The 14,825-nt window shown below is 39.8% G+C and overlaps 1 long non-coding RNA gene across 1 annotated transcript; it reads right to left on the minus strand.

The window, feature by feature from the left end:
• Positions 1-638: 638 nt before the first annotated feature.
• Positions 639-1,541, minus strand: LOC122021326. The gene is made up of 3 exons (XR_006122504.1): positions 1,488-1,541; positions 1,196-1,276; positions 639-837 (listed from the first exon to the last, which is right to left on the minus strand). It is a non-coding gene; the product is annotated as an uncharacterized LOC122021326 (long non-coding RNA).
• Between the last annotated feature and the right edge of the window lie 13,284 nt (positions 1,542-14,825).

Raw genomic sequence — 14,825 nt, forward strand, 5'->3', positions numbered from 1 at the left:
TGCGACGAATTTTATTTTCGTCCCAAAATTCGTCGCAGATTTGGGACGAAAATCTCATTTCGTTGCGAAAAAGCTCGGCCAAAAAAAAATTTACCTTCACAGATTTGCGACAAAAATAGATTTTCGTCCCAAATTTGCGACGAAGTTTGGGATGAATTTGGGTTCGTCCCAAATTTGGGACGAATCTGGATTCATCCCGAATTTGGAACGAATCCAGATTCATCCCGAATTTGGAACGAATCCAGATTCGTCCCAAATTAGGGACGAACATAGATTCGTCCCAAAATTCATCGTTGATTTGGGATGAAAATCTAAAAAAAATTCAACAAGAAAACATATTTACAATCGCAAATTTGAGACGAAAATAAAGTTTCATCCCAAATTTTTGACAAAATTTGGGACGAATTTAGATTCATCCCAAAATTCATCCCAAAATTTGTCCCAAATATCATCCCAAATTTATGATAATTTTGCAACGAAAAGATTTCATCACAAATTTTGTCCCAAAACAAGAAAAAATTCCAACATCTCCCCTCTTTTTTCTTTTATCCTGTTTATATATTTACATATCAAATACGTCAACACATTCAATTAAACATATTCAAAACATCCATATCAACATTCCAAGAAGTCATTCAAAATTAAACACATCATATTCATACACAAATAAACAATATCCAAACAACAAGTCATATAATATGCAAAATACAAAGGTCAACAAGTCATAATCCAAACAACAAATCTAACAAGACATCCAAAGCAAAAAAAAAAAAAAAAAAAAGACAATACAAATCATCATCCCGAGCTTCATTCGTCTTCTTTTCCTTTCTTCTTTTCCTGCATCAAATTACAAATAAATAATAAGTAACATTTATAACAAAAAAAAAATGTATCTAACATATCAATGATATATCTATATCTAACATTTAGAACAAATTAAACAAAACTTAAATCATTATCATAATATATCCAAGGCTTAATGGTAAAAAAATATTATTCATCCTTATTTGTATGAAACATATACATAAATGAAATGAAACTTATAACTAAGCGTTAAAAAAAATGTGTAGGTCATGAAATAAAAAATACAGGTATCAAATGTTCCATAACATAATAAAAGTATCAAAACATATTAGCTAAATTTACATGGATTAGTAGAGTAAAAAATATACAAACAAACAAGTAAAACTTCCACCTTGATAATTCCAATAGCAGCTACAACTTTTTTGATTGCTTGTCCGGTTGCCTTTAACACAATCACCTTCAAACTTCTTTCCTATATGGAAACACACATTCATTATTCATAGAAGTTACAATATATCAACAATGTCAGAGTACGAAAAGTATACAAGCACGTAGAAAGTTTCCTATAACGTCAAACTCAACCATAAGAACTTAGAAGAGGTTTAGGATCTAAAAAACAATGGCAGTAGAAAATTAATACACATTAGAGGGGGGTCATGTTCATCCATACATGCATACAATACCTCAAAAGGAATACACATTTCCGATGAATGGTCATCTCTGATATGTTCTAGTTTGTATTCCGGACAAAGAAAGCATGCATGTTATCAGGAGACATCAATACCATCTGTAAAAGGCTAGAGTTTGAAAATGTCACCTCTAGTTTAGGCTCTATTCTGCTATTGCTGCACATGTTGTCTGCACATGTTGGATCCACAATCTCAGGAAACTTGTTACTTTCAATCTTAGGCAAGATTGTATCTGAAAGATTTCCAGGTTTGGAGCCCATGATTAGTTCAAGTAATATAAGACTAAGGTTGTAGATGGCATAAGTATCATGAGAGACCACGAATGAGTAGGATCCATCGACAAGTCCAGATTTGAGGAACTTGAAACCAGTAACTTTGGCAGAATAGTAAGTGTCTATAAGTATGTCACTGGTCTTTGTTGGGTTCGTCGGGTCGCAAAAACCCCGAGTCACCCAAAGCCGTAGATCCGTGCAAAGATTCGTAAACAAAAACTTTTTCGAAAAACTTTTTCTTGTACGAGTTTGTAAAACTTTAGATCTACACTAGAAGAAAGTTATACCTTCGAAGCGAAGCCCTTCACTTATCCCGCTCGTCCAAGGGGTTGCCGGATCTCTAGACCGTCAAGCGCCGGTCCTCTAGAAGTATCCACACGGACACGTAGGTGGAGAAAACCTCACACAAAGGTGTGCTAGCACCTTGGTGAGATTCGGCCAAGCAAGGAGGAGAGGGAGAGGGAGAGCTTGAGAGGAAGAAGGAGGAAGAGTCACCACCCTTGAATGAAAATGAATTCACACCAAGAAACAAAGTGGCCGGCCACTTCTCAAAAACTCACAAAATTAATTGCATTAATTGTAATTAATATGAAACTATTAAGAGAGTGGCTTTGTAACTTCCATGAGGTGGCACCCATGATGATGTGGAACATCATTATTGGTCCACCTAATGCCAACTCACCAATGAGGTGGCAAAAGGTCAAGTCAAAATTGACCTTTGGTCTTCCTTCTCTAGTCAAGTCAAACTTGACTCAATCTCTACCATGGTTGATCTAATCCAACCATTTGATTCAAGCCAATTTAATATAATGAATCTAATTCATTAAATTAAATTGATTTAATAAGTCATAATCTAAATTAGACTCATTAAATACATGAATCAACTTGAGTCGAACTCAAGTTAGCCCAATTAGGATTACTCTTAATCCAATTTGATTTATCAAATAAATCTAATCCTCTTGGTTCATCATATGAACCTAATCTCCATCTATTTGTCCTATGTGTGTGACCCTATAGGTTCTTGTAACGTTGGCAATGCCCTAAACCCATTTAGGAGCATAAGTAATGAGCGGTATCTAGCAACACATCATTACTACCCAAGTTACAAGAATGTCGAGATCCGACATCACCTTGTGACTACCAATTGTGACTCCTCACAAAATAATGACAAGTGTCCTTCTATCCTAGACATTTAGATTGATCAATATGAGGCATAGACCGTGTCATCCTCTAATCAATCTAAATCTTGAACTCCAAGTAGACTCACTCGATCAAATGAGCTCAACATCTAATGTTGACTCATTTGGGCATGGCCATGCACTTAGTGGTCACACTCTATCAAGAATACCGATGTCGCTCCCGTCATATGGGAGATATAGATCCCATCTACATCACTCACATCCCTCTACATAATTCGTTATATACCCAGTAATCGCCTTTATAGTCCACCCAGTTACGGGTGACGTTTGACGAAACCAAAGCACATAACTCCTTATGTAGGGATCCATGGTGACTTCAGGTCTAAGGACTAATAGTCATACTAATAGCCACATGAGAAAGTATATGACACTCATATAACGATCCATGATACTTTCTCATGGCGGGTCATTCAGTATACATTCTCTAATGCATACCCATGTGTCAGCTTGATATCTCTATATCCATGACTTGTGAGATCAAGTCATCGAGCTGACCTACATGCTAGTCTTATTGTATTAACATTGTCCCTGAATGCTAATACTCGACTAGGAATGATTTAGAGTAGTGTTCCCTATATCATCTCACTATCGATTCAACTAATCGATTGATATAGGTATGAACCTTCTACTCAAGGACGCTATTATACTTAGTCTATTTGGCACTAATATAAATAAGTATAATAACCAAACAAATGCCTTTATTAATATAAAAGAATATGATATACATGAGTCCATACAATCATCAAATGATTGGCTCTAGGGCTCTAACTAACAATCTCCCACTAGCACTAGTGCCAATGAGTATACGCCTAAGACCTAAAGACCTAGTGTGACCATCATGCTTTCTCTGTGCCAAAGCCTTGGTCAAGGGATCCGCAATGTTAGCCTCTGGTACTCTGAAATCATCACATCTCCTCTATCGATAATCTCTCGAATGAGATGGAAGCGCTATATGCTTGGTCCTCTGGTGTGAGCGAGGTTCCTTCGCTGTGCTATAGCCCCATTGTTGTCACAATAGAGCTCAACTGGTTCAGCGAACCACCCCAAGTTCGATGATGAACTTGCGGATCGCCTCCTTTGCTTCCTCCGATGAATATACTCGGCTTGTAGAATCGACCATCGATCCTACTTAACTCTTCCACACCACCATTAATGCAAAATACGGCGATCGGTAATCATCCTGATCGGTCTGAAAGCTGGCATCACTGTAACCCTTTACAGTTAGCTCATCATTACCTCCATATATCAAGAAATATTCTTTAGTCCTTCGTAAGTACTTAAGAATATTCTTGACCGCTATCCAGTGACTTTCACCTGGATCAGACTGGTATCTGCTCGTCATGCTCAAAGCATACGAGACATCAGGTCGAGTACACTGTAACCCTAGAATGCGGGATGCCTCACCTAAGTCCTTCATCGAGAAGCAACTCCCTAGCCAGGTCTTGACAGACTGAAGCATAGGGATGTCCTTCCCAATGAGTAGTATGTCATCCACATACAATATGAGGAAGACAACTATGTCCCCTACAACCTTCTTGTAGACACAAGGCTCATCTTCGTTCTTGATGAAACCAAACTGTTTGATTGCATCATCGAATCGAAGATTCCAGCTCCGAGAAGCTTGCTTTAGTTCATAAATGGACCTATGCAGCTTGCATACTCTGCTAGTATGCTGGGGATCTACAAAACCCTCAGGTTGTGTCATGTACAAATCCTCGAGTAGGTTTCCATTCAGAAATGTGGTTTTGACATTCATCTGCCATATCTCATAGTCATGGTAGGCTGCAATAGCAAGCATGATCCGAATGGACTTAAACATCGCTACTGGAGAAAAAGTTTCATCATAGTCAATACCATGAATCTGCTTGAAACCTTTAGCTACCAAGCGACCCTTATAGATAGGTCCATCCATGTCAGTCTTTCTCTTAAAGACCCACTTACACCCAATGGGTTTTACCCCTTCAGGTGGATCAACCAAAGTCCATACTTGGTTGGTGTACATGGATTCCATTTTGGATCTCATGGCTTCTAGCCATTTCTCGGAATCTGGTCTCATCACAGCTTCCTGATAGGTGGTAGGCTCATCATCTATGAGCACAATGTCGTCATGGTCAGACAAGAGAAATGAGTATCTCTCAGGCTGACGACGTACCCTATCAGACCTGCGAAGAGGTATGTCTACTTGAACCGGTTGTTGGTCCTCAACTCCTTGTGGAACAACATCATCCACAACACTTTGTGGTTCCAGTTCAATTTCCATCGAGGCATTAGTGCTATTGTTCGCATCTTGAACTTCTTCAAGATCGAACGCGCTCCCACTACTCTTTCTAGAAACAAAGTCCCTTTCTAGAAAGACCCCAGTCTTTGCCACAACTACCTTGTGCTGACTGGGAATGTAGAAATAATATCCCTTAGTTTCCTTGGGATATCCGATGAAATAGCACTTGTCGGATTTGGGTCCTAATTTGTCTGAGACTTGACGTCGTACGTAAGTCTCACAACCCCAAATCCTCTTGAAAGACACCTGGGCATCTCTCCCAGTCCATATCCTATATGGTGTCTTTATCACGGCCTTTGATGGAACTCGGTTGAGTATGAAAGCTGCCGTGTCTAGAGCATATCCCCATAGATATGTCGGAAGATCTGTGTGACTCATCATAGATCGTACCATATCTAATAAGGTACGATTCCTCCTTTCGGATACACCATTCCACTATGGTGTTCCAAGAGGAGTGAGTTGAGATAAAATCCCACACTCAGCTAAGTAGTCACGAAACTCATGGCTTAAGTATTCACCACCTCGATCTGATCGAAGTACCTTAATACTCTTGCCAAGCTGGTTCTGTACTTCATTCTTGAATTCTTTGAACTTTTCAAAGGATTCAGACTTATGTGTCATCAAGTACACATAACCGTATCTACTGAAATCATGAAGTACCTATAACCGCCTCTTGCAGCAACATTGAAAGGGCCACATACATCACTATGTATGAGTCCTAACAAATCAGTTGCTCTCTCGCTATGCCCACTAAAGGGCGTCTTGGTCATCTTGCCTCGTAGGCATGACTCACATATCTCATATGATTCAAAATCAAATGAGTCCAGCAAACCATCCTTATGGAGCTGGGATAAGCGCTTGTCATTTATATGACCTAAGCGACAGTGCCAGAGGTAGGTTTGGTTCATGTCATTTGACTTGAACCTCTTGGTACTAATGTTATAGATAGGGCTCTCAAGGTCTAGAATATAGAGTCCGTTTATTAGTGGTGCACTACAATAGAACATATCTTTTAAATAAACATTTGTCTTTTATTATAAAAGAGTATCCTTTCTTGTCTAAACAAGAAACTGAAACTATGTTCTTAATAAGAGCGGACACATAACAACAATCATCTAAATCTAGTACAAGCCCAGAGGCAGAGATAAATAGCAGCAACCCGTGCTCCATTGCCTACTCGTAGGTCCACCTCGCCTTTGCCAATGCTCTGCTATGCCTGCACATCAAGACAAATGTGAGAAGCACATCCAGATCTAATACCCATGATGTAGAAATAGATAGATTGACTTCTATAATATATATACCAAGTCTCACCGCTTCTTCTTAAGATCCTCCAAGTATACCTTGCAGTTTCTCTTCCAGGGCTTGACCGCAGTGGAAGCAGTGTAGCATCCTTGGCGACCCTCCTTTAGGCTTCAGGCCTTGCCTTTGCCCTTGGTTTGGGACTTTCCTTACCTTTGGGCTTGCCCTTGCCCTTGTGTCATCGAATGGGCTTAACCTTCTTAAGGTTAATCTACTTAACATGCTAAGTAGCTTGGGCGGTGGCTTGTCAATCTCGTTCATGTTATAGTTGAGAACGAATTGACTATAGCTATCCGCAAGGACTGCAAGATCAAGTCAGTGGCCAGCTCTTGGCCAAGTGGGAACCCCAGCCTTTGTAGGTTCTCTATGTACCCAATCATCTTGAGTACATAAGGACCTACAGGAGCCCCATCGACATCTTGCACTGAAATCTCTCATGCCTCGCTTGTCCCCGATATAGTTGGCGAAGATGCTCAACCATATCGAAGCGCCCATCAACTCATGTTGCTTCAAGCTCCGAGTTCATGGTCGCGAGCATTAGACAGACACATCTAATGCGTCATCTTGATGCTTCTTGTAAGCATCTTTGTCGGCTCAGGGGCATTGGCGGAGGAGCCTCCGGAATGGGCTGACAGTTTACGCTCCTCGGTGAGAACTATTCTCAAGTTCCAGAGAAATTCGCTCCGTTGAGCTTGTCCTTCTCAGGGATCGCAGTGAGAAGGAATTCGTGTTCGACGTCATGGTTATCTACAACAGAAAATTTGCAGAAATAAATATCATATTCTTTAAAACATTTAATTAGGCATTTAATTAAATGATGCTCCCACTGAATATTATAATTCTTGTGGGACAATATCCACATCATACTAACCCTTGAGTTAGCTTTGGCTAATACGCCCAAGGCTTAGTATGATCGGTAGGTAACGATTACCAATTACATCTCTATGCAACTCTTGTTTATAGAATAAAATCCTCATTTATATTAAAACTCGAGTTAGCTTTGGCTAATATGCCCGAGAGTTAATATAGATGTGATTTTGACCTATCTTTCCAACTATTGGAAGAATGCCTATAGTTGACTCGATCCAACCGAGTAACTATGAATACTCAATCTAATTGAGTTTGTATTCACCCATGCGTTGATAGGCGGGACCAAGATTGTCCCTCCGTACCCTACCAAGATAATATGTATTGCTCTGCTTTGGCAGATTCAATAATACATGTGATCGAGGTAGTGATAGGTATCACGGCACGGTTAGGCATTTTAGAGTTGGTTCGATCTAGATCTAATCTAATCGAGAAGGATGCATCTTGTGCACGGTTAGCCTCGCTTGTCCTTGATACAGTTGACGAAGATGTTCAACCATATCGTAAGCGCCCATTAACTCGTGTTGCTTCTAAAGCTCAGAGTTCATGGTCGCGAGCATTAGACATGACACATCTAATGCGTCATCTTGATGCTTCTTGTAAGCATCTTTGTTTGCTCGCGTGGCATTGGCAAGAGGAGCCTCCGGAATGGGCTGCTCCAGAACGTACAGTTTACATTCTCAAGTTCCTGTACCAGTCCAGGAAATTTGCTCCGTTGAGCTTGTCCTTCTCAAGGACTGAACGCAGGGAGAAGGAGTTCGTATTCGACGTCATGGCTATCTACAACAGAAAAATGCAGAAAATAAATATCATATTCTTTTAAATCATTTAATTAGGCCTTTAACTAAATGATGCTCCCACTGAATTCTATAATTCATGTGGGACAAGATCTGTATCATACTAACCCTTGAGTTAGCTTTGGCTAATATGCCTAAGACTTAGTATGATCGGTAGGTAACGATTTACCAATTACATCTCTATGCAACTCTTGTTTATAGGATCATTATCTACAGTTATATTAAAACTTGAGTTAGCTTTGTCTAATACGACCAAGAATTAATATAAATGTGATTTATGTCCTATCTTTCCAACCATTGGAAGAATGCCTATAGTTGTACTCGATCCAACTGAGTTAACTAGGAATACTCAATCTAATTGAGTTTGTATTCGCCCATACGTTGATAAGCGGGACTAAGATTGTCCCTCCGTACCCTATCAAGATAATATGTGTTGCTCTGCTTTGGCAGATTCAACAACACATGTGATCGAGGTAGTGATAGGTATCATGGCACGGTAGACATTAGAGTTGACGTGATTTAGATCTAATCTAAACGATGATGCATATCATATACTCGATAGATCTAATCTAATCGAAAGGGTGCATCATGTGCACGACTTAGATCTAATCTAATCGTTAATCACAAATTAATTTAATTAATTGCTAGTTTGTTACCCCCTTAAGTTTGGTGGCCAGGCTGGACATGAAGGATTGGCTCGTTGCTCTTTGATCCAGCCTATTGGGCATGTGCGTGGGGCACATGCCAAGCAGCAGATTGGCAGTGCGCGGGGCACTGTCCAAGCCTAAGCCTTACAGGAGGAAGGCTTGGTAAACCAGCGAGCATGGCATGGGCGCAGGCCATGCCAAGCAGAGGACTGGCAGTGCGCGGGGCACTGTCCAAGCCTAAGTCTGCAGTAGGCAGACTTGGCAAACCAGCGAGCATGGCATGGGCGAAAGCCATGCCAAGGAGCAGATTGGCAGTGCGCTGGGCACTATCCAAGGCTAGGTCTGTAGGAGGCGGACTTAGCAGCGAAGCGGGCGTGGCATGTATGCTAGACATGACAAGCGGCCAGTGGAGCAGCAGCATGGGGCTGTCCAAAGCCCAAGCCTTAGTTGAGCAAGGCTTGGCAATGATCCGGGCATGGCTGTGCACAAGCCATGTCGATGTTGCGGATACGGTAGCACGCGGGGTGCTGCCCAAGCCCAAGTCGTGCATGTGGTAGGACTTGGCATTGTGGCGAGCAAGGCATGTGTGCTGGGCATGTCGAAGCAGCAAAGGTGGACAGACGAGACTTGTCCGTTGTGCGAGCAGATGGACTTGCTCGTGTTGCCGATGGAGCGGATAGACGGGACTTGTCCGAGGCAATGAACATGCGGGCAAACGGGACTTGCCCGTGGTGCCAAGGAAGCGGACAGACGAGACTTGTTCGTGGTGCCAAACAGACAGAGTCGTGGACCGAGCACTTGGTGTGCGAGCAGACTTTGGCGCGGGGCCAAAGCAGCGGAGCCATGGATGAACGCGGACAAATGGGACTTGTTCGTGGTGTGGACAGATGGACTGCCCGTGGTGCCAAAGGTGGACAGATGGACTGTCCGTGGTGCCGAAGATACGGAGCCGATTGTGCGAACACTGGGCGGACAGATGGACTATTCGTGGGTGTAACGCCCGCCCTCCCTGCTACCCTAAGGGACGGGGCTACGATACTCTACGTATAAATTTTTCTTTTTAAAACAGCGGAAGACTTAAATTAATTTTCATAGTTTTAATAAAAACTTTTCTTTTAAATTTCTTTTGAACTATACTATCACATGGCATCAAAATCATAACATCAAATCCAGTGGAACCATAATGTCAAGCCACACATGTTTAGGTATCACAAGTCATAAAATACCAATGCATAGTTCTTTAAAGAAACTTTAAGCAGGTTCTTATTTATTTGGTTGCCTAGCCACTGCCACACACATCTTCGTTGCCCCTCCTGCTGCTCCTCTAACTCATCCAGCTTTTTCCTTTATCTGTGGTACAAGGAAAGTAAGCTATGAGCACTCATGGCTCAGTAAGTTCCTTTCCTACTCACTAAAACCAACAATCAGCACATAATCAAGAATGCATCAACAAATCATAAACTCAACTAATCATGGCATAACATAGCATTCTATTCAAGCATATCATGCATCATAATATAATCACAACTAGTCATAGCATATCAAGCATCACCATGGCCGAAACATGTACATAGTGCATTGCATAACACATAGCTAGACATGGCATAACAACAAGTATCATGGTATATCAAAGCATGGCCGAAACATGTATATCAAAGCATCATACTATGGCCGAAACATGTACATCAAGGCTTCATCATATCCATGGCCGAAATCTATATATCAAGCATTAACAAATCCATGGCCGAAACATGTCTATAAGGTATAGCATGAACATAACATAATCATACCTCTTCATGGCATATCATAATCAAGAGAATAACATGAAACATAGCATAATCATAAGGTGTATGCAATATGATTTTGGAAAACATGTATCCGAAAAAACATGTGTATGTCTCATGATCTTTAAAACCATTTTCTTTTACATATATACTTGAAAATAATCTCAACATAAAGGGGATCCCGGCTATGTACCACTTACATATTGCGCGCAACCTTGTAGGTCCAAGGTAGCAAGTCTTGAACCCTACGAGGCAAACATACTAGGCCCTTAGTCCTAGGGGCACTTAGGAGCCCATCCCTAACGAGGTCCTTAGTCCCTAGGGCGCTTATGGAGCCCACCCTTGGTACAAGCCACTCACATATAAAGTAAAATACATGTCATACATATCATGTATCATAAAAGCATGCATCACTTAGGCACACATCATATCATAAAGTATGCATCACTTAGGCATACATCATGTCATAAAAGTATGCATCACTTAGGCATACATCATATCATAAAGGTATGCATCACTTAGGCATACATCATGTCATAAAGGTATGCATCACTTAGGCATACATCATATCATAAAGGTATGCATCACTTAGGCATACATCATGTCATAACAATATGCATCACTTAGGCATAGATCATAAAAAAAACATGCATATCTTAAGCATAAAGCATATCATCAAGCATGCATGATTTAACCACATATCATATCATGAAAGCATGCATATTTTAAGCACTAAACATAGCATCAAGCATGCATAATTTAACCACATATCGTAACATAAGCATGCATAATTTAAGCACAAAGCATATCATATCATAAAAACATGCATATCATATCATACGTCATAAATCACAAGCATACATATTAAGCATAAGGGTGTATCTTGTGATTATCCTATCATAGGAAACATGGTATCATATTTATCTTGGTTTTAAGCTTCCTAAACCCTTGTGGCCGAAACCCTTTAGGGCTCAATTTAGGTTAAACACAACATCCAAGCATGTGGCACCTAAATTATCATCATAACATTTTCATAGGAAGCATTATAAACATGATTAACTTAGTTTCTAAGTTCCTCAAGTCCCTAATTTCATATGGCCAAAACCTTAAGGTGTAAAAGAAGGTTCCATATGACATAAAAGCATGGGCAACTTTAAATCATATTTATAACATTTTTACCAAGGAACAAGGTAAACACATTTGACACATTTGAATTAGTTCCTAAGTTCTTCAAGCCCTTAACATATGTCATGGCCGAAATTTAACAAGTTCTCATTAGGGCTAAAAACAAGCATACAAGCATGTGAACTTGGACTAACATTATGTATCAATTCATACAAGGCGTCATCCAATAGTTATGGCCCAAACAAACCCTAGCATCATTTTAGGTCATAAAACAACATATAGCAATTGAACCTTGGCTTTCTACTTATCATATTTCATGTAGAGTGACATGAGCATATTTAATTTAAGTCCTAGGGTTTCTAGGGCATCTAAACCTTCATGGCCGAGACTTACAATGGTCCATTTAGGTCATGGAAAAATCATACAAGCATGTGACACAATCAATAGGTTATCATATTTTCATAAGAAACATTTTAACACCTTTGGTTTAAATTCTAGGGCCTTTAGGTCATTTAAATCCTACTTGGCAGAAACTCATCAGTGTTTAAACTTGCTTCAAGTAACATAAAAACATATGAAGTCATACAAGTTTCATAGCATGTGTAAAGACAAGCATAATGAGCATACATATGAATTTTGTCTTAGGCTTTCTAGGTTTCTTTTTCTCTTTTTCTTTTATTTTTTTTCTCATGGCCGAAACCTACCATTCTTTAGATAGGTTTTTAAGTGGCCTAAAGCATGAAAAACCTAAGTAAATTTCATGGTAAAATTTACTAAGAAACATATATATAAATTTGGTTCATGAACAAACTTGGACTCTTGTGATCATACATGTCATATGTCATATAACCAATTTTTCTACACCCTAATTAAGTATGAGGGCATTAGACAACTTTCATATCTAAACATCACAGAGGTCTTGAGCATATTAAAGTTTTTTTAAAGCTTTTCTAAGCTATCCATCTCATCATGGCCGAAAACCCTAAGAAAGAGTTCATGAAGTTCTAGCAATATTCAAACATACAACTCTTTTAAGATATTTGTATTCTATCACATGAGGATGTTTATTTAAAATTTAAGCGTCTTCCTAACCCTAAACCCTTTCTTGGCCGAAACATATGAGTGAGTTTTCTTTTAATTCAAATATCTTCTAAGCAAGAAAATTAATACATGATCCTTAATATTTCATAGGAAGAACCTTGTACTAGTTGGGTAAAACAATAAATTTCCCTAGCCTCTTAAAAATATTTTTGGCCGAAATTCTAGGGTTAAGTACTTCTCTGATCAAGCATCATATAGGTATAAAAACATGAAGAAGAACCCTTTTCCATGGCATAGAAAATCTATCATGTAGTGAAGACTAGTTAAACATCACTAGATTTTTTTTTTTTGAAAGCTCTTCTTAGCCGAATTTTCTCAAAATTGTTTCTAGGTTTTAAGATCTTCATAAAATCCGAAAAACACATAAAAGCCTTGTACCACAGGTGAGGGGAAGCTTACATCCTTTTTCACTTGTGGATCTAAGGTATGGTGAAGAAGAAGTAGCCTCTTATTCTAGTTCCTTTCCCTTGATTCCTTTGCTAAGTCCTCCTTGTATCTTAGGCTTTTCTTAGGGAAAAATTTGGCTTTGGGGCTGAAGGTGGAGGAGAGGGGACTGTGGTTTCAGTGAGGGAGAGGATGAGTGAGAGAAATGAGAGAAAATAGAATTTTCCCTTTACATATTCTCTTTTATGTTAAGGGGGAAGAGGTAGCAAACTTAGTTTTTGCTTTCCTTCTCCCTTAGCCTTTTATTTTTATTTTTATTTATTTATTTATCCTCATCATTCATGGTGAAATAAGGGGGAATGAATCCCCTTAACTCCTCTTTAAAATTTTGGCAAGATCTAAGAGGAAGAGGGAGAGGAAGGGAGGAAGGCAAGTTGCCTTTCTCTTGCTCTTTACTTGTTTCCTTTTGGTTAGCTTTTACTCTTACCTTTATCATGAGTTTCCCTCCTTTGCTATCAACATATTATTCCTATCCCAACTGGTTATTACCCATTAATTCTATGAAATATAATATAAGAGGTTCAAGATTCAATCCTTGACCTCTCCCTATTTTTATTTCTTTTTATTTCCTTTTTGGTTCAACTCACTTCCTATTATTTTTCTAAGGCAAAATCTCACATTCATATATTTATCTTACAAGCTTAGTGGGTATTATAGTACCCCGTACTTCATAAAAAGTTCGTCCTCGAACTTTAAAATAGCTCCGGGTACTTTTGTTTCATATCGTCCTCGCGTTCCCAGGTGGCTTCTTCGAATCGTTGATTCCGCCACAAGACCTTTACTTAGGGTATTTCTTTGTTCCTTAATCTCTTGATTTCTCGGTCCAGAATCTGGATAGGTTTACTTTCGTAACTTAAGTCCTCCTGAACCTGTACCGACTGCGGCTCAGTTACTTGATCTGTGCTGGGAATACACTTCTTGAGCATCGATACATGGAACACATTGTGAATGGCTGCCATGTCTGGAGGTAGTTCTAGTCTATATGCGACTTGGCCCACTCTTTCTAAAATCCGGTACGGTCCTACGTATCGGGGGCTTAACTTGCTCCTCTTTCCGAACCTCATTATCCCTTTCATGGGAGATACTTTAAGGAATACCAAGTCTCCGATGTTGAATTCTAGCGACCTGCGCCGTTTATCGGCATAATTCTTCTGCCAACTCTGAGCAGTTTCTATTCGTTGACGGATCTTTTGTATAGCTCGGGTGGTGTCATCAATAAGTTCCGTTCGGAACCCCATTTCCTTCTTTTCACCACTTTCATACCAGCATATAGGAGATCTACACTTCCTCCCATATAGAGCTTCGTAAGGTGCCATTCCAATAGTAGCTTGGTAGCTATTATTGTAGGCGAATTCTGCCAGGTATAAATATCGGCACCAGCTCCCTTTGAAGTCCAGGGCACAAGCTCTTAATATATCTTCCAATATCTGATTTACTCTTTCAGTCTGCCCATCAGTCTGTGGGTGGAAGGCTGTGCTAAACAACAACTTCGTGCCGAGGGCCTTCTGAACGCACT

This window comes from Zingiber officinale, chromosome 9A (assembly GCF_018446385.1).
Source record: "Zingiber officinale cultivar Zhangliang chromosome 9A, Zo_v1.1, whole genome shotgun sequence".
In the NCBI taxonomy this organism is placed as follows: domain Eukaryota; kingdom Viridiplantae; phylum Streptophyta; class Magnoliopsida; order Zingiberales; family Zingiberaceae; genus Zingiber; species Zingiber officinale.